Raw genomic sequence first — 21,189 nt, 5'->3', positions numbered from 1 at the left:
CTCACGTGTGTCAGTGATTTCCTGGTGGCAAATTTGTCAAAATTGTGCTTTTTGTCTACATTTTTGACTTTGCCAGGGCTTGTGGGTAATACATTCTAAGGCTGTGTAAAGACTGGAGGGGGGTGTCTGCACTCCTGCTCTCTATATTGTAGAGGAGAGGCACAGAGGACCCCAGCCAAGATTCTCTATTATGGTAGCAATGGACGAGAAATCATGACCTAGCTTCTCAGGAGGTGAGGCGGGCTGGTTCTTATGTACAGTGTAATCGCCAAGCACCCACAAAGGAACGTCCGCACAATGTATTAGTTAAAACACAGTCTTTATATAATTAAGATTCAAGGTTATATACAAAATCACAATAACTCACGTTGTGCTCGGTTAATCTACAATGGCAAATATATACAGTTCTAAGTGGTACCACAATTATTGTCAGATTTCATTAGAGTATATCACAGGATTTGAACTAGTAGACCAAATGCAAAGGTGACGGAGTACACAAGTGGTTTTAGATTGGTTTACAATTCCCAAGTTTATTTTCTTTAATTATGCACAAGATGCTATATCAAAAAATATATATATTCAACATTTCATATAATTCTGTGGCCCATACTCTTAATTCATTCATTCACATTTATACTTTCTTCATCAGTCTCTCATTCTACACTTCATACTTTGGAAAAATGGTCTGTATATAAAAAACAGTAAAAACATCTGTTATCTCTACATATGTTTACAATTCATTGTGAAACACATCCCCACCAATTAGGGGTATTACACAAGTCTGTGTTCTGTTATTCCCACAGTTCTCACGTCGACACGTGTTTCAGTTGCTCTCAGCGAGCATCCACATTAATGCTCTCTTTGTATGGCAACCTTCTTCAGGACAAAACAACCCATTTTTCAGGCACATATATTGACATGGGCCACACCATCTCCTATCCTGATGGGGTCAGGAGGAACAGTGGAATCTGGAGGCCAATAATCCTCTCGTTCAAGGTAGCAACAGCCGCAGCTTCCCAGGTGGGTTCATCCAAGACGGGGTGTTCTATGGATGAAATGTCTGAGGCGGAGGCTTATAATTCCAAAGCTATCCGTCTGTCAACGCCTTTTCTTCTGGTTCATAAATCCGATTCTCGCCGTCACAGATTTTCTTTCCTGCCTGCACCACAATGACGCATACAACAGCCAGCGGGGTCGTGAGATGGCACGTTTCTGGCTGTTTCACCTGGGAAGCTGCGGCTGTTGCTACCTTGAACGAGAGGATTATTGGCCTCCAGATTCCACTGTTCCTCCTGACCCCATCAGGATAGGAGATGGTGTGGCCCATGTCAATATATGTGCCTGAAAAATGGGTTGTTTTGTCCTGAAGAAGGTTGCCATACAAAGAGAGCATTAATGTGGATGCTCGCTGAGAGCAACTGAAACACGTGTCGACGTGAGAACTGTGGGAATAACAGAACACAGACTTGTGTAATACCCCTAATTGGCGGGGATGTGTTTCACAATGAATTGTAAACATATGTAGAGATAACAGATGTTTTTACTGTTTTTTATATACAGACCATTTTTCCAAAGTATGAAGTGTAGAATGAGAGACTGATGAAGAAAGTATAAATGTGAATGAATGAATTAAGAGTATGGGCCACAGAATTATATGAAATGTTGAATATATATATTTTTTGATATAGCATCTTGTGCATAATTAAAGAAAATAAACTTGGGAATTGTAAACCAATCTAAAACCACTTGTGTACTCCGTCACCTTTGCATTTGGTCTACTAGTTCAAATCCTGTGATATTTCTGTTAGATTGACCTGTAGAACTAGGGACTTTAAAACAGGTACCCCTTCTCTTTATTGCAGATTTCATTAGAGTGCATCAACTGTACTGTGGTTAAATGTCAGACAAATCAATTAATAAAGGTGACCAACAATAGACATAGGAGGAAAGCAGTTGGTTAGAAGAATTGGCAGAATACTAGCCCCGTTACCTAGACACAGTTCTGTGTAGAGATCCCCTCACCTGGGCAACCTGTAAAAGAAAGATATACCACCAGCCCAGTCCATAAATTGTCCAATTAGTCTTATTTCCTTCTAAAGTGTTTCTACCACCCCAATGTACCTGGAATAGCAGAGTTCCTCGAGGAGGCATCAATGGATCCTTCTTGAGTGACTCCCTTTAAAGCAGAAGCCACAAATCGTCCACAGGCCTTGAGAAGGTTCTCGAAAATCTAATACGTCACATTGATAGACAAGCAGGCCATAATAAGATGCCTTCACCTTTGCAAGGGGGTTGGTACTCTTCCTGGGCTGTTTGGAGTGTGCACACAGAGCAGCGCCTGGAAATACCAGCCAAGCACTGGAAGGCAGAAGGTCTTGCTGTTACATCCCCTCCCTGTGCAGGCTCCTGGAACAAGGCCGGCTCTGGAGCGGTGCCAGTGTTATGCTTGAGCTAAAACATGGCGCTGGTGCGCAGTGTATTCTGGGAGCACTCAGAGCCATACTGGATATTTACTTCATACCACAGTGAAAAGCTGTACTTATTTCGCCGAGAGCTGAATTTACTTTGCTGACGAAAACATGCTTTCCAAACCTGGTATGCAGTCAAGGACATTCTGCTGGGAAAGCTGGCTTTGTTATGTCTTGTTATGAGTTATGGGACGGTTTTCCGTGGCGCTTGTTTTTAGAGGAGGGAAGCGCTTTGCTCCTTGAGATTACTGTCGGTTGACCCAGCTGGCAACCAACAGTTGCCCATCAATGCGCAAGTGCATTTGCCAGAAGGTTCGAGAAATGACCGCCCCTTTTTCAGGAGTGCATATATGCGGAACCCCTCAATGGTCAGACGGGACAAGTACAAAGACCTCAGTCGGAGGGGGGACGCTTCCATTCGGCATACCAGTGGGCTGTTGTGCTCTCGGCCTGGCTGTTATCAGGGTCTTCCAGCCGCTTCTGGCGAGATGAGGGATTCAGTTACGCCCACGGTGATGTATTTTCTTTTGAATTCTCTGTCTTTTCTGTGATTTATTTCTGTGTTATCACTTATTGCTTCCAAGCTTTGAATAAATAGCCGTATAAGTGCTCATTATTTTCTAAGAGTGCGTGTGGTTGTAAGTCATTGCGTCGTCTACCTGCGTTTAAAGTATTGGCCCTGCAATTGCATTGGTGATTAATGACTGTCCGTGCACTTTGGGCGAGCAATACAGCCGGGCACAAAGGGCATCGTGGGTCCTCGGTGTGACCAGATCGCATCAAGATCAGTGATTTCTAGGAGCGTAAGATATTTGCATCTCACTTGTAACTAATAACCTGCATTGTTTAGCTTGTATTTTTTAATTCCCATTTTATTGAAAATTGCTGCTTGAATTTAGTCTGATTTATTAGTAAATAAATGCAAGTATAAAATCATCTTCTGAGTGGGTTTCTTCCAGACTGAGTACATTGTGTTTCGCATAGTTACAAACTTGTGAGGGGTGGTAAAAGGGTCATAGGGTCATCAGGGCTGGTCCTGGGTTGAGCAGATACCTTTTTTACAACAGGTCCCCATCTCCGGCTGACAGTCTTTTTTAGACTGGCTTCCAGGGCGCTTTGGCGAAGGTTAGCAGTGCACGATGGTCCCTCATAGCTCGGGAAGAGGGTGCCTAACCAGGTCCTCTCTGGATCAGTTCTTGAAGACACAGCAGCTTTCAGATCGTAAGCAACCGCAATACTTCTCTTTCAGCAGGGCTTCAAGGTTAAGCTTCAGTTTCAATGTCAGTTTCAACTCCAGCTTCTGAACGAATTCTAGCAGTGAGAGGTCCCCAGATATACTGTTGATCTCCCATTCACTCTGCTGGGTCAAACTCAGGCAACCAATCACTTAGAAGGGCAGTCATCAGTCAGTCCACTAATCAGGCGCACAGTGCATTCAGGCCATTCTTCTCCATCCAGACACTCACAACACAGAATGTGGATTCGAACAAGTACCACGCCATTCAACACTACACACTGCATTCATACCAGTTTCAGGCAGGGCTGTCTCAGTCATTGTGTCAAACACCAGATACTACACACCCACAACATAGAATGCGTATTCGTCACACACTCCATTCACCCAGGTCCCACCCACAGGCGTACCCACAACATACAGTTGTTGGGAAGGCTCCAGCCAGTCTGGTTGGCACTTCCCCACACTACCATATATGGAACTTCCACCCAACAGCCAGTCAGGGGGAAGGGACAGAGTCAGGGCTTCCTGGGACTTTGGGAAAACCAGGGTAACAGGAGATGGAAGGCGAGAGGCCACGGGGGCCATCTTGTCTTCATCAGGAATCTACTGATTCCAATGACAGGGGCTGGGCATCCCAAAATGGAGGACGCTCAGGGCACCTGTCAATTCAACATGGAGCTGCCACCAGCCGTACCCTGCTTTGTGGGTCGAAAACATATACTAGGGGCACGGGGTTGTACCCCCACCCAATGGTGCCATAAGGGTATCCCAAGGGTCTGTTCACCAAACCAAAAGAGAAAGCTGCACCGCCAGGAGTCCCATGTGAAATCCTCCGCGGAAAACACAACAGAACACACGATAAAAAGCCGTAAAGGACGAGGATACGGAGGCCCTGTCCCTCCGATGCATTTCCAGCATCACAGTTGGTTCACGCAAGTCAGACCAGGCCCGGCTCCACCAGTGGGGCCCAACCCCCCAAGAGCCAACCCCTGCCCCCCCTAGAAAGGAGGCCATGTCAGTGGTGTTATACACCACTAGTAATCAAGGGAGTGGGGGGGGGTGGACGGCACTCTAAACATTCATCGGCAACCTCAGAGACATCATTCTGAGAGACTGAACTGCAGGATTTGTTTTATTTCCCTAGACAATGATTTATGCCCCACAGCCATGAAAGTACAAATAACCAGAGAGATAGCGGGCCATGCACCCCTGTAAGTGAGGTAGCACACGTATTCAAGCAGGCTGCCTACAACTATTTTCTCAACCTACAATCACAATGTTGGTTTCTGTATTTTAAAGTATGTTTATTTTTTGTAGGAATATAGTGGTTTTTCACATCATGCTTAATAAAATGGTTAACTATATCAAACAATATGGGGGGCGTGGCTAGGAAGCCATGTGAAAGGACGTGTCTGTACGGGGGCTCCCGAAGATCCGCACATTATCCGACTGAAAACAGTGCAAGGACCGATGCAATTTGGCTGAGACTGATATGACTGCGCGCATGAATCTCAGGTGAACGTGAGGTTGTGTTTCGATACGGGCCTGCACCGTGAGAGCGCAACAAAAAGCTAAAAGAAGATCTGGAGGCGAGAGTGCGATGAACGAGAAAATGGCCGCCGCCGCCGAACAAAGGAACAAAGGGGTGCTTGATCTGGTGTAGGTGCATGACGCGGGTGCATCGAGGTCATTAAGGACACCCAGTCCTGTGAGGCCGACGGCGTGGACCTGGGAAGGGAGCAGGGCCTGATCGAAGATACTTTATGACCGGATCGTGCGGTGTGACCGGGAACTGTGCCCCGGGCCTTTTGTGGCCTAAAGTGGACCTCAGAGGGTGAGACGCGACCTGGCTTCGCTAGGTAATAGACAAGATGGCCGGGGGTGCCGGAGGACAGAGGAACTTTGTGTCAGAGAAGTGGTGATAACAATGGGGCACCCGCAGAGCGCACTGTAAAACCCTGCCCCAGATCCGAGCGGGGATTGAAGGACGCGAGACATGTCTAACAAGCCCCTGAGAGCGAAGACCAAACAGCACACGCTCGACGAATACGCTAAAACGCCTCCCGGCCCAGACGGAGCCAAAAGCAAGGACAAAACGCAAGCCAAGGAAATGGCCGCCGGGGGTGCGAACCACGAGGTCCTCGCTGCGATCGCAGACCTGAAAGCGACCTGGGAGACCAAGCTCCAGCTCGCTGTGGCTGAACTGAAGACCGCAATGGAACTCCAGGTTGGGGCAGTGCAGGAGGACGTGAACCTCCTAAGGCAGGACGTGCGTACCCTGGCAGAGCGTACAGAGACTTTGGAGAAAGAATTGAGCCCTACCGCGGCAGACTGCGCTGTGCATAAGCGTGAACTCCATGCCCTGGTGCAACGCGTGGGCAACTTGGAGAGTAGGGCGGAGGAGGCAGAAGGGCGCGCCCGGAGGAACAACATTCGTATCGTAGGCCTGCCGGAGGGAACTGAGGGCCACAATCCAACGGAATTTATTGAAAACATGCTACTGCAGGAGATCACGGGAGGCACCCTGTCGCAGGGTTTTGCGGTTGAGAGAGCGCACAGGGCCTTAACTAGGAAGCCACCACCGGGAAACCCGCCCAGGCCAGTGATAGCTAAGATCCTTAATTACCGGGACCGAGAAAGGATCCTTGAACACTTCCGCAAGGGAGGCACAATACAACGAGGAGCGGCGAATATAACGGCCTATCCCGACTACACCCTGCAGGTACAGCGCAGTCGTATGAACTTCGGAGCGGTGAAGAGGAGATTGCGGGAAGCGGGGCTTAAATACATGTTGCTCTATCCGGCCAAACTGAAGGTTTTCTTTCAGAGCAAGCTACTGTTCTTTGTCACCCCGGAGGATGCTATGGAGTGGTTGGATGCACACAACTGCCCTCAGGAGTCAGATGTCCAGACGGCCGGTGGAAAATAAAGGACGAGATAAGTAACGCTGTAGGCCCGGTCGGGTCATGAACATTGGGACTAGATTATAGTCACTGAACTCGCTTGAGAACATGCCCGCGTCAGGGGTTATGAAACGTGGTCCTTGCGCGGACATGGTTGCGAAGATGAGGAGCCACCTGAAGCCACCCTTCACACCCCCTTTTTGTGTTTAGTTTAGTCACTGTTAGTGGGGTGACACCCTGTCGGGTTCTCTATTTGGGTTTCCAAGGAGGACCGAACACAGGGATGCCTGAGATCCAGGGATGGAGCTGGGCAGTGGTTGGGGGTAGGGGTTTGGGGGGGAGTTTTAGTTTTTGTATGAGCCTGGGGGTGAAACCGGGAGTGGGTGTTCGCAAAGTGGGGAGGGATTGCCTCGGATGGGGGGAGGAAACTACTGATAGACCATGGGAGACCTCAGGATATTAACGTGGAACGTTAGGGGGCTTAACAGTTATCTTAAGCGAAATAAAGTCATGTTGTATCTTAAGAGGCAGAAGATAGACGTAGCCCTGCTACAGGAGACACATCTAAAGCGAGAGAAACTGGAGCTGGTAGGGAGGAAGTGGAAGGGAACAGTGGTAGGATCAACGTACTCCGCCTATGCCAGAGGAGTGCTGGTGTGGGTGGCGCCACACGTCCCATTCAAGCTAATTGAGGAGGTTGTGGAGGAGGATGGGAGGTTGTTTATGGTGAGGGGGATGGTAGAGAACAAAGTAGTGTGCATTGTAAACACATACGCGCCTAACCAGGAAACGGCGACATATTTTAGGACGCTGTGCACCAAGCTCAGTGTTGGGATGGGGGGCACGGTGATATGGGGTGGTGACTTTAATTGCGTGTTGAACCCCAGGGAGGATAGATCGGATGACAAGATGGCTAGGCCCAGTCCGGCGGCTAGGGTATTGCAGACGCTGCTGGCGGATTTTGGCCTAGTTGATGTGTGGAGAGCGAAACACCCGAGCGCGAGACAATACTCACACTATTCGGCTCCGCATCTACTGCACACGAGGCTTGATTACTTTTTCACTACGCCAGACATAGTCGCGGAGTGCGACCATATAGACTACAGGGCGAGGGTCCTCTCTGACCACTCACCCCTGGTCATGCGATGGCAACTGTATTCCCCACGAGCGCGTATTCCAACATGGCGCCTAAGGGCGGAGGCGCTCAAAGACCCCGCCTTCAGAGAGGATATTAGGGAAGAGATAACTGCTTATTTTGAGGTGAATAAAGGGAGCGTTAAGTCGGCTGGCACCTTATGGGAGGCCTTTAAGGTCGTAATGCGGGGGATCGCCATTGCGAAGTCTAAGGGATTGATGGGGGGAGTCCTGGCGGATTTGCATAGAGCTGAGACTGCGCTGGAGGAGGAGTTGAAAGGTGGTGGGACAGATGCGGAGGCGGTCTCCAAATTGCAACAAGAGTGTGCGGAACATTGGGACAGGCTCTGTAATTTGAACTATAGAAAGTATATTGAAAGACTGCATGCGGGGGGAGATAAAACGGGCCGACTCTTAGCTTGGTTGTACAAGAGTGAGACCCCACGATCCCCGATCAGAATGGTAACCAATGAAAAGGGGGAGGAGGCAGACACCCAAGAAGGCGTGAACAGGGCATTCGTGGAATACTATAAGGTCTTATACGAAGATTGCGAGGGGGGCAGCCAGGAGGAGATAGACGAGGTGCTGGAAGATGTAGGCTTGCCCAAGGTCAGCGATGAGGAGCGAGAGGAGCTGGATGCTCCGATCACCCTGGAAGAGCTGAAGGAGATTGTGAGACAGTTGCCCACTAGTAAGGCCCCAGGGGCAGATGGGATCCCCAGTGAATTTTATAAAGTTTATGCAGAGGAAGTGCTCTCGCCCATGTTGGAAATGCTCAACGAAGCGTATGAGATGGGACGGTTGCCGGAGTCACTTAGGGAGGCGATTATAATACCGCTCCCCAAGCCAAATAAACCGGGACATGATTGTGGCTCCTACAGGCCCCTGTCGATGCTGAACCAAGATAGTAAGATCCTGACAGCTGTCCTGGCTACTAGAATGCGTAGAGTGATCGGCAAGTTGATCCACCCTGACCAGACGGGCTATGTCCCCAATAGGAACATCACTCACAACCACAGGCGCCTCCACAGGGTGGTCGAGTGGGGTGGTGGTGAGGACGGCGAAATGGCGATAGTAGCATTGGACGCGGTTAAGGCGTTCGACTCTGTTCGGTGGCCTTGGCTGCTAGCGGCTCTGAAAGGGTACGGGATGGGACCAGGTTATGTTAGGTGGGCCGAGATGTTATACAGTGCACCACTGGCCAGGGTCCGTACGGGCGCAGTGGTGTCAGAGAGATGGCAGTTGGGCAGAGGCACTAGGCAGGGGTGTCCTTGGTCCCCAATGTTGTACATCCTGGCCCTAGAACCCTTAGCGATTTACCTCCGGCAGCAATATGACCCGGTTGGCATTGATGTGAGAGGAGAGTGTCACCTCATATCCCTGTATGCAGATGATATGCTGTTATACCTAAGATACCCAGAAGAAAATTTGCAGTATGTCTTAGAGGTGATGGGGAGGTATGCCTGGTTGTCCGGTATAGCGGTAAACCCTCAGAAATCCATTCTATTTCCGCTGGGGGGCTATGTGGGGACTCCAGTGGAGAGGTTGCCAGTGTTGCAGATCCCGTGGGCGACGAGATCCTTTAGATACTTGGGGATTGATGTGTATCATACGACCGTGGAAGAGCACAAGCATAACACCGAACTTGCTGTGGGGAAGATCGAGAAATGTATGAGGTTCTGGGAAAGATTACCACTAGCGATGATGGGCCGAGGAGCCATGCTTAAAATGGTAGTGCTGCCCAGGCTTCTGCATTATTTTAACAACATCCCCTACATGATTCCTAAGAAGTTTTTTGTGAGGCTACATAGTGTTTGCAGAGAATTCCTGTGGCACGGCATGCGCAACAGAGTCGCACTGTGGAAGCTACAGAACTTCTATGAGAAGGGCGGAATCAAGCTGCCGAACTTTGAGGCATATTATGTGGCAGCGCAGCTACAATATGTGTCCAGGTGGCTCTCTGATGAAGAGACCCCTGAACACAGGCTGTTTGGGAAGGATTGCTCCCCTTTTTACTTGCGAGAGGTGATCTGGGTGGCTAATGCATGCATGAGGGAGCGGCCTAGTATGCTAGCTTTGGGACGGAACATGTGGAAACGGGCCTGCCGGATGATGGGCAACCCTTCGCCGTGTGTGTTGCAGTTCCCATTGGTCGCACTGGCGAAGGGAGACGGGCAGCTCAGGGCAACCATTCGGATATACTGGGAGTCAGTGGGGTTGGTCACCATGGGAGATATTTGGCAGGATGGGACCATCTTGGAGTTCGAAGAATTAGAGGCAGGGTCGGGACTGCACAGGGGTCAATATATGACATATCACAGGATAGTGCAGGAGATCCGGAATAGGTGGCCCGAAACTACCCTGGCCGATGAACCGGATGTCCCGGTGGAGATACTATATGACACATCGGAGGGCGGGCATGAGGTCTCTAGGTTGTACGAGATGTTGATGACGAAGGCTGGGAGCGATTTAGAGCACTTGAGACTGGAATGGGAAACGGAGATGGGGGCCCCGATGGCAGATGGGTTGTGGGAGCGAGCCCTTGGGTATCATAAAAAAGTATCGAGAAATGCCAGGTTTAAGCAAATACAGCTTTATATAATGCACAGAGCATACCTGACCCCTTTGAGAATATCCAAATTTCGGGGTGTTGGACGCCAGGCTTGCCCCAAGTGCGACGAGGAGAATGCAGACATGATACACATGTTTTGGGCGTGCCCAGTAATTGCAAGCTATTGGGGTGAAGTGGCGCAGAAGCTGGCAGGAAAGGGTGTTACGCTCAAAGTGGATTCAGCCTGGGCCTGCTTACTGGGGGGATATCCCAGAGCGCGTAAACTTAGACATGTCGATAAATTGAAAGATCTGGCTTATGTGCTTGCTAAACGTAGGATTGCCATGGGTTGGAAGGAGTGTCATAAGCCACGAACGGAGGTCTGGTGGAGGGATCTCCAAAAATGGGCGGAGGCCGAGACGGCTGTGTGGCGAGATGCCAGTATCGCAGGGGAGGACGAGGAAATGTGCTCTCTCGCGGCATGGAAACTGTTGATAGCTGAACTGTTTGGAACGGGGTCAGCTTCAATTGACTCTGAGAGTGATGACGCCCCCTCGCCCACAGCGGATACCAAAGGCGAACACCATACAGGCTCATAGGGGGGAGGGATGGGGATTGCAGTGTTGTTTGTTGTTAAACGTGTTTATTTATGTTTAAGTTGTAATGTTGTGTGGTTTATATATATAAAATAAAAATATATTTAAAAAAAAAAAAAAAACTATATCAAACAATATAAATGACAGGTATGTTGTTTGAACACAGAAATCTGTGCAAGGTGCATCAACTGACTGGGGGTCCTTACAAATTACATTCAAAGTATATATTCTGCTTCATTCACTACTTGAGTATAAGTGAAAAGATAAGGTTGGTAGTAACAAAAATGTAATTCTGGAGGGAAGAGTGTAGGAAAATCAAAAAGTGATAGATGCAAGGCTTTGAATTACACATTACCACTAGTGTTGCTCTGCGCAACCTTCCATGACATAATTTTGCAGTATGTTTGTATCATTAGAGAAGCGGACAAGCCATTAGGAAATGACTTTGGTGCTGCCGCCAAAAGGTGCAGTTCAGTCTCAATTGCTAGGCTGTTTCCCATCTTCACTGGAACACAAGTAACCACATGGATTTTTAGGCCCTGTGGTCTTGAAGTTTGGGACGGGCTTCTGATATTAGTGACAGGGCCTGATATGCAAACATTGGTATGGAAGGCTGGTCAAAGCAATGACGGTGGTTCTAATTGATTCATAGACTTTTTACCTATTAGGTACAACCAGAACACATGCAGTGGAACACAGATAGGATGGCGATAAAATGTGAGAAGAAACACACATCCTATGGGTGTGTCTAGTCATTTACCCATCTAATGACTAGCCATGGCTGTGTTAATACCTCACCAGCACAACCTAACCTTTCTAGAACTCTTTGAGCAAGCTCTATAACAAAGTAACACCAAACGTGTTGCTGTATAGGCCCTGCCAGTGTTATATCTAAACATTATTTTGAGTGTTTAATTACTTAATTGCCTCTGTAAATAAGCTCCTGGTGTAATAAAATTCTCTTAATGTGTGTCTTCAGCCAGTTGATTTTATAAGCAATACATTTGTCAATGCCTCTGTGACTTGCACTGCCGTCCTGTCTTAAACAAGCAATCACATTCCATCTGTTTTGGGGCGTGTGTATAGGTATTAGCAGACATTTGCCAGGTAATGCCATCATATGCTCAGATACTGGCACCATTTTCCAGCTGTTTCCATTTTATGACCAAGTGGTACCCTTATGTGGTGCCCTTGTGGCAGTGTCTGGCAAATGCCTATCCATGCCTAATCAAAAGCCCAACCCGTTGGCTTTGCCAATGCATGTTGGCTTCCATTTATCTCCCTAAGTGAATGTATATATGCCCAGCTGTGGGTGTCTTGCTGGCTACGCCTTGGGAATCAAGCTGCACTGAGCTGGTCCAACAATACCTTACCTGAAAATTATTGGGCTAGGTTGGCAAGTATTGACCAGTTTCAGATCTTCTCATGCATACTTACCAGTGGGGTTCCGACATAAATAGAATGTATCTTTGTTTGGCAGCCTAGTCTACTCTGCCAGAACATTTCATGATTCAAACTGATAAGTACTGACTTCATAACCTCAATCTGTTTGAGTAAATTTACAGGGTTTGCAAAGTATGATGTCAAAAAGGTGTACATCTTTTATAACTAAAAATCAGTATTTCAATATTTACTAAAGAGTGCAATCAGAGGTGGATTTAATATTTAGACAAGGGACAAATGCCAATGCCCCTCTCCTTCTCTACCCTCACCCCTCACATGTAAACATCAGGGTTGAACCTACCATTGGGTTGTATCTTTTTAACATGTCTCATAGGCAGATTATTTAGAACAGGAGGTGCTATGCCAAATATGCTGTTGATACTGAGTGTCTTTTCACTTTATCAGGTGACAACTCCAAATACACTTGCCACATACAACCAAATCCAGCTCTGGATGCTGTATAATGGCCTAGCCCTGAATAACTCAAAAACTGACATTACTATCCTGGGCACCAGCCGCAAGTGGTGCCAGCTTGATCAGTCCTATTCATTCTTTCAAATCGCAGATTGTCTGCTCCCCACTTTGAAAAAACTATTAAAATCTTGGGAGTCACTATTGATCAAGAGCTCTCAATGAGGTCCCATATGAGCGGCCTAGTGTCTACCTCAACATACTACATTACACATTTGGCACAACTCGGACCATTCCTTGAGGCCTCCAGTTGTGCCACCCTAGCCAGGGCGATCATTGGGAGCCGCCTGGACTTCTGTGGCAGCAGTCTACTTGGGATAGGCAAAGGAGAGCTCAATCGTCTGCAAGTTGTCCAGAACAACGCAGTTAGGGTCGTTATGGGGATGCGCAAAACAGATCATGTCTCAACAGCAAGCAGAGCATTACATTGGCTCCCCATTACAAAGAGAATCAAGTGTCGTACCCTTTGCATTTCACAGGCTTGCATGTATGGAATAAGACCTTTTTATATGGCAGCACCGTTGAAGTGGCTATCTAATAGGTGTGATCCAATAACACATGTTTGCTTTTCACCCCAAAGGCCAAACTGGTACAGGTGCAAAATGGATGCTTCCCAGTCGCAATTCTTCACTTGTGGAATACTCTCCCGCCTGATTTGAGGCTGTGTGCCAGTCTTCCCAGGTTCAAACATGTCCTGAAAACCTTGCCTTTCGAGTAAATGGATCCTTGACCTCCACTAGTTTCTCTCAGGTTTCTCCTTAGGCCTCTCTGAGCTTTATGTTTTTTATTGTATGTCATGCCAGCGCTCTTATTCCTCCGGGCCACTGTCCTAGCACTTTAGAAATACATTTAAAAAATAACTAAATCAGAGATGAGAAAAGGTAAAAAGGCAGTGACCATTGCTGTGGCACTTAAAAAATGATATAGGGTTTTAAGAAGCTGTTTAAGTGTGATTGTTGGGTGATTAGTAATTAAGGGGATACAGAACAAGCTGTGTGAAACAATAACCTTGACATGCATTTCATTTCACTTTGTGTCTGTAAGAGATTTTTTGTAAGTTCTCATTGATTGCTATGCTGGAGCTTGTAGGCTTCCATTCAGGATGGGGAAAGTAAAGCTACAGTCATAGGGGATTATTTTCCAGGTCAAGCGGAGTGATAGAAGTGGCGCAAAATGCATTAGGTCCCCTTTGTATGAGTTGCAGGATTTTGTATGATTTGACAAGCAAAGATCAGACTTAACAAGGTCCCCCTGCCAAATCTGATTGGCATTCCACCAGCATGTATTTTTACATTGGCTGAAAACCAATGGATTCCTATGAGATCTGCCTAATTTTGACACCTGGTAAAAGTGGACAGAGTAAAAAGGAATCCATTACAGATGACTACCACAATCGTTAATTGTAGAAGTTATTTACACTTTTCAAGACATGTAGTGGTAAATTAAAGAGCAAAGGCGATTTTCACCTGTTTTATTCTTTACTTTTCCAGTACTTGGTGGAAACAATTAAAATGAATGGATGGCCCCTTTTGCAAAAAAGTGCAAACAGGAGATTCTGCTGTATGCAGTTTAGGATTCAAAACAAAATGCCCCACCTTAATCTTTTCATCACCATGTTTCAACAACGATGAATACATTGTCAAGTTGGTTTATCATGCGACTTGTGCATATTTTAAAGTAATCTGTATAAAATGTAGTATTATTTTAGTTATTGAAAGCCAAACTTCAACACATATTTGTAACAGCTCGAGCTCCGCAGATGTGTGGTAAAATATCTAAATTTCAGGCTATGATGAAATTATGGCTTTAACACTTAATCAAAGTGTGTGATCCTGAGCATATTTTTTAATTTCACTGTGCCTTGCCTGTTAAATTTAGGTGCCCTTAAAAGGGATTCAGTTTGCATTATAAGCTATTCCAAAAAACCTTACTCATGGTTTACCACACATCTTAATTGTGAAAAAATCCAGGCCACATTTATAGAACAAAATTGTGTCATTCAATACCAAATCAAAGTAAGCACATCAAACAAAGAGTCATCTCAGACAATTGCATTTTATAACCAGTATGTAAACAATATATACCAGACAATGTTGTACAGGGGCATAGCAGGGGAGCAAGACCCGCTCCTTCATGCCATACCCCACCAGGAGCAATACAAGAAGGCTGGAAACCCCTCAACCAGCACCGTCTGCCTCCTGATGCAGTCCTTACAACCCTAGCACAGCCTTGCACTCTCAACTCAATTAAAATGTGCTGCAAAATGCAACAAAAAATAACATTTTGTGTTTAAAATTTAATTTTGGCCATGAACCATTGATGGGAGACATTCAGAATGAGACTACTTTAGGGGTTCAGTTGGAAAGGAGGGGGCGTTTGTGGAATGGGTGAGTGAAGGGAGGATTGTATACATGTGTATGTTATTGGAGGATATGTTGTTGTGCTCTAAATATTGTTAAGATTAACAAGACTACCTGTATTGATTTGGCATGTTCTGTTCTGTTCTTGAAATAAAAAGAAGTTTGAAAAAAATGTAATTTTGTACGAAACAAAATCTTCTATTCCTTGCTTCAGTATTGTCGGGGCTCTGTCTTTCACAACAGGATGGAGGGAGCACAAGCATCCCCTCTGGGACCTGCTGGGAGTAGCCACAGTGCTCAGGAAGGTATTGTTGGCCAGACACCATCTGCTTAGTCCTCTCAGAGGAAGAGGAGGAGGCATCACCCTCAACTCTCCTAAGCCAGGCCAGGAAATGCATGCTGGGTGCTGGTGTGAACAGGTGAAAGGGTAGGTAAATGGGAACAGTCATTAGGGCAGCTGAAGGAACGTGTCTGGACGGTGAAAGGTGAAGGAGGATCAGATATAACAGAAAGGGGAGAGCAGATGGGAAGGGAAGACAGGTAGACTTATGTTGCAACACTATTTTCCTTGCTTCTCTTTTGCTATGTACTTTTTTTAAATCTAGGGGTACAAATGTATTTTTGCATATCTGCGAAATCTGGATCAATGCCAGCACTTTGAATAGGGTACTCCTAGACCCACACCCAATTGAATGTGGGTCCCCCTGGTCACAACCCTCGCCCACCCTGATGAAATTCCTGGAGCCGGGCCTGCAGGTTCCTTCTTTTCAGAAATGCACAGGGTTCCCCATTTTCCTTGGTGGCTGTGACGCTCCAGAGCCAAATGTGTTGGTGTTCCACAAGGCCAAACCCAGCCAAAATGTGCTCTTCCCAGGGCGTTGAGTGTACCCGTGGTTTAGCCTTTTCTATTGGCACCCAGATTACTGCACCCACATATGTGAGGTACTGTTTTCATCAGGACACCTTTGGAACCATGGCAAGGTAGGACATGTGTAATTGTCCACGTGTTACAGTGGTTTCCTGGTGCCAAATGTCTCAAAATGGTGCTTTTTTCCTACATTTTGGACTTTGCCAGGGCTTGTGGGTAATACATGCTACGTCGATTCACACAAGTCAGACCTCATTAGATTCCCACGGGTATCTTCTTTTCAGAAATGCATGGGGTTTGGGGGCGCTGTTGTGTACCATGGAAAATGGCCGCTTGATTGAGGAGTCCCGCTAATACTTAAATTCTTCCTGGAATATCCTGCGGTTTGAAACTACTCTCGTGGCTGGGGCTAACTGATTTGGGCGTCGGAACATCCACAGAGCATATAGCAGAAATTCTGAGAGTAAACACGCCATGATCACTGAAACCGGACCGTGTCAGTGGTTCGTGCCAATCCAGGCTTGGGCGGCCCGACTGGGAGGGCATACCGCCCCCGGAGACAGCACCGCACAGAGTTCTGCAAGCTGAAAGTATCTGCGGCAGCAACAACAGCAGACCCGTGCGGGCAAGAGGAGCCCAGGAGAGGTGCCCACCAAGAGTGCGCCAGGTACTTCTGTGCATGATATTGACATCCTTGGTGTCGGGAGACACGACGGGGGAATGCCTGCGGGGTGTGGTGGCCGAACCCTGCAGGTGTATCCCTGCGTCCCTCCGCGGCCCCGTGTATCAGCCAGTGCACGGAGGGTCGGCCAACCCGATCCGGGTTTGGATGGCATAGGAGGGCCCAATGAGAAGAGAGGGAGTTTGGCTGTGAGGTGGACTGAGACATCTGGTGCCCCTGCAAGGGGCGCACACCTGGACGGCTGGGGAAGGGTGAAGCCGCCGGAGCGGGCACCCCAGCGCGGCTCCAATGAAACAAAACCAACATCGGACAGTGTATCAACGAGGTCGGTCGTGGGGGCAGCTGCCACAGGGCCTCACACTCCGCCAACAGATCCTGAGCAGAGAGGCGCCCAACGGCATTGGGCTGAGGCCGGAGTTTACAAAGTGAGTGCTGCGTTCTTGACCGCTGATCCCCGCGGGCTGCGCTACATGTCGGGGAGGGGTGACTGTGGGCCCCCTCTCATACTAAAGACTGAACATTGGCACCAGACCCTGTGTGGGGGGCACACCTGCTTCCGCAACGGCCAACAGGGAGGCCATAATATCACTGGGGGTTGCAGCCTGACAGCCTTGGGGCAGCCCGAGGCACCTACTGCTCCCCACCAGGGCCCACAGACCAGACTGCAGCTCCACCGGTGGATCAATGCAGGGGTTTCCCGGAGGCGCTATAAAATAGTGAGAAAACCACACAGGCTAAACATACGAACATTGAGTCTCCAACAGGGACCTCACCATATTTCCGGGGGCTTTGTTGCTGAGGCACAACACAAAGTGGGCCCCACCAGCTTATACCCAAACAGCAAGGTGGCCCAGCGAAGAGGCAGCATGACACGCTGGGCCAAGGAGCACAAAAAAGGTCCCATAGACGCCTTTACAAGCACGAACACCGATGAGACCGAGGTCTGTTCCCCCCAGACACTGTTGACACCTGGCTAGCCACAAGCGGTGGATACCACAGAACCGTATGTGGTGGCACTGCAGGCTGGTTTTGTGGCAGTAAATAGCAGGCTTGATGATATTGGGAGCAGCATCTCATCCATCGGAGCGGATCTCCAGGTAGTCAACCACAGAATAACCAAGGTGGAAACAAGGGTGAGCACGCTGGAGGACACCTTGGTGGCGCAGGGCAAAGACATTGAGATCATCAAGAAGAGCCTTAAGGCAGTCCAAGCTAAGTGTGAGGATCTGGAATCCAGGTTCAGCAGTAATAACATTCGGGTGGTGGGATTGCCTGAAAAAGCCCTGAATACGACGATGGAGGTTTTTTTGGAAGAGGCACTTCACCCGTTGTTACCAGAGGCGCAGTTCTCCCATCAGTTCCTTGTCAAACGCGCACACGGATATCTGGCGCCCCATCCTAAGCCTGGCACCCCTCCAAGTACGGTCATAGCTCGCCTTCTCAATTACCGTGACAGAGACCAGATCCTCCGCTTATCCTGTGAGAATGGCACCCTATCTTATGACTCTGCCCGCATCCATATCTACCCAGATATTTCTGCTGGGATACGGGTAGCCAGATGTACATTTGATCACGCCAAGAAGGCACTAAGAGTGAGGTCTATTCCATACGCCATGCTATTTCCGGCCAGGCTCTGCCACCTACATGCAGGAAAGTCCCACTTCTTTGAGTCTCCCGAGGAGGCCATGGCATACATAGAGAGCCACATACCAATGCCATCGGAGCGGGGGAGCCCGATAGCAAAATCGGGTACATGAGTACAAGCCACAAGTCAATGAAGACATCACAGTTGGAAGAACATTTAAACCGCAAGTAATTAGCTTGGCCGCTCCCTGGGAGCGGTCTGACACATGCTAGGAACAGTACTGGTCACACAGCGGCACCCGCAATCACAGCGTTTTTGCAATAGTTATGGCGTTACACCGTCTGGTTAGGGTGATGGTGAGGGTGAGGGCAAGGGGGTTGCGGGGTCCTGTTGCTTAACACTGGGGGGTTCGGGGAGGGGGTGTTTCACTGGGAAAATTGATGGTAACGTGTGCAGAGTTATAACTCATCAAGTACATATACAGCCTGACGCAAAGCCAGCTGGAGAACATGGCGCAATCCAAATTGGTACAGGAGGTTAGGCTCCTAACATGGAACATCAGGGGTCTTGTGAATCCCAGCAAAGCCTGGAAACTCCTTGCCTATGCAAAAAGACACCGCATTGATATCCTGCTGCTGCAGGAGACGCATGCTACTAAGAGAGTAGCGGAATCATTTGCACAGGACAGGGGGCCGGTACGCATGGGCACTGACTATTCGTCCCAAGCCATGGGGTTTCTGACCATTGTCCATCAGCGGGTCGGTTTTCAGCTCACTAGGTCCCTCATTGATTCAGATGGCAGATATGTAATTATGTGGGGAACAATAAAGAACTACTATGGTCCTAATGTTGACACCCCTGAATTCTACCTACAGTTAATCTCGCAGGTCTCACCGTTGGAGGATGCCAAGCTGATATGGGGTGGGGACTTGAATACAATCTTAGAGCCGGTGAGAGACATGACTTCAAGAGGGCACAGAACCCAGACTAAGGCAGCACTAACCATTCTCCAAATCATGTCCACACTTCCCTAGTAGACGCCTGGAGGGAGGTACACCCCACACATGATGAATTCAAATTCCATTCACACGTCCATCACTCCAGCTCGCGCATAGACTATTGGCTCTGCTCCCCTGAGTTAATTCCACAGTTTAAAGAGTGTGCCATACTGCTGCGCACAATGTCGGATCACTCCCCGGTCCTAATGGAGATTGCCGCATTGGACACCTGTTAAGCTCACCTGGTATCCACGGGGCGCCACACGATACTGGATGGAGGTCTAAGCGCTATTTCTGACTCCTTTCTGCTTGGTTATGTGCCAGACGTTGGGTAGCGCCTATAACAGGAGAATGGAGGGTTAAGATACTGGTTCTGTGATGGGTACACTCCCACCTCCCTCTGGTCCAAATCCCCTCCCTTGGGGTTATTGCTCAGCTTAGGTTTTTGTGCATTGAACTCTTCGTCCTGCGTGTCTGTGCAGGGGCGCGTGGTTGGCGCAGGCGTTCCATGGACCTAGTTTCTTCACTGGTCCGTGTGCCCTTATGTCGGGTCCAGACCGACTCTGCTTGCTGTCTTCCAGGTGAGTTATAATGTCTTTTTCCGTCTTTATTCGGTCTCCTTCTTTCCCTCTGTTTTCTCTGTCTTCTCGGCTTCTTGCTCCACTACGCTGTTACCTAGCAATGTCTCTTTTTGTTTTCACATGGATGCTTGTGATCTCGGAGTTGCTGCGCTGATGGCGATGACCATGGTGAGTGATTGATGCGCGGAGCACTGCGCTGTTTATTGGTCTTAATTGCTAACCTGTGTTCCCTTCTCTTCTTTGTACAGGTTGCGGTGATGTTCCGGAGTGATGAGCGAGTGAAGCGCTGCTTGCCCAGGTAAGTGCTTAGTTAATGCTGACCTTGTTCCTTCTCCCTTGCAGGTTGCGGTGAAACCCAGAGATGGGCGAGGTAAGAGAAGCGCAGGGTGCTGCCAGGACTCGCTGCTTGCCCAGGTAAGAATTGTTATTAATGCTGTCCTTGTTTCTTTACCTTTGCAGGTTGCGGCGAACTCCGGAGATGGGCGAGGTAAGCGAAGCGCAGGATGGATTCAAGACCGGTTACTTCACAGGTAAGTGTTCTTGCTCGCGAACGCTGTTCTTGTTCTTCCAGGTTATTAATGGAATCCGGATCTAGGGCTTCAGGATCGGGCCGCCGGAGAAGCAGATGAGCTGGACGCGGTGAGCGTTACGCTGCAGGAGTGCAGAATAACGCGAATCGTGTTCTGCTGTTTGAGTGTGGTTTAAATAGCCCAGGTAAAGTAGTTCCAGGCCAAGTAGTTTCAGGCCCAGCCACACCCAAAACACTAGACCGCATGGCTTGGTTCTAAGGAACTAAGCTGTGTAATGGGCTTCCATGTTGGATTAAGGTCCAAAACTGGCATTGCTTTATTCCTGGTAATGAGCCTGGCACCAAAGGACTGACTCCATGTATGTTTCTGATGGAGTTTTTAGGCCCTTGGGGCCAGTGTGAAGGGCTTTAGCCCCACTGCTGCTAGGGGGCTGTTATACCTGAGGGGGTCAGGGGCATGGATTGTGACAATGCCAGCCAGACAGAGAGGCTCTGGCGCATGCCCCCATCACTGTTAAGGGGCGACGCGATAATTGAACCACTGTGGGTAGACATAGCTGACTTTTTCGACCACAACACAGGCTCAGTAGACGTGATGGCCCTAGTGTGGGAATTGTTTAAAGTTTGGCTCAGAGTGCACCTTATGTCCCTGTCAGTGGGCACATTACGCGAAATCAGAAGAGCGCTAGATCAAATAGAAAATAAGCTGAAATCCTTAGAACTAGCACACTCCTGGTCGCCTGGAATGACTACGCTGGAGCCCTTACAAACACAACTAACAAG

The sequence above is a fragment of the Ambystoma mexicanum genome, chromosome 1p, assembly GCF_040938575.1.
Source record: "Ambystoma mexicanum isolate Mex_15411 chromosome 1p, UKY_AmexF1_1, whole genome shotgun sequence".
In the NCBI taxonomy this organism is placed as follows: Eukaryota; Metazoa; Chordata; class Amphibia; order Caudata; family Ambystomatidae; genus Ambystoma; species Ambystoma mexicanum.
This window is presented reverse-complemented; position numbering follows the sequence as displayed.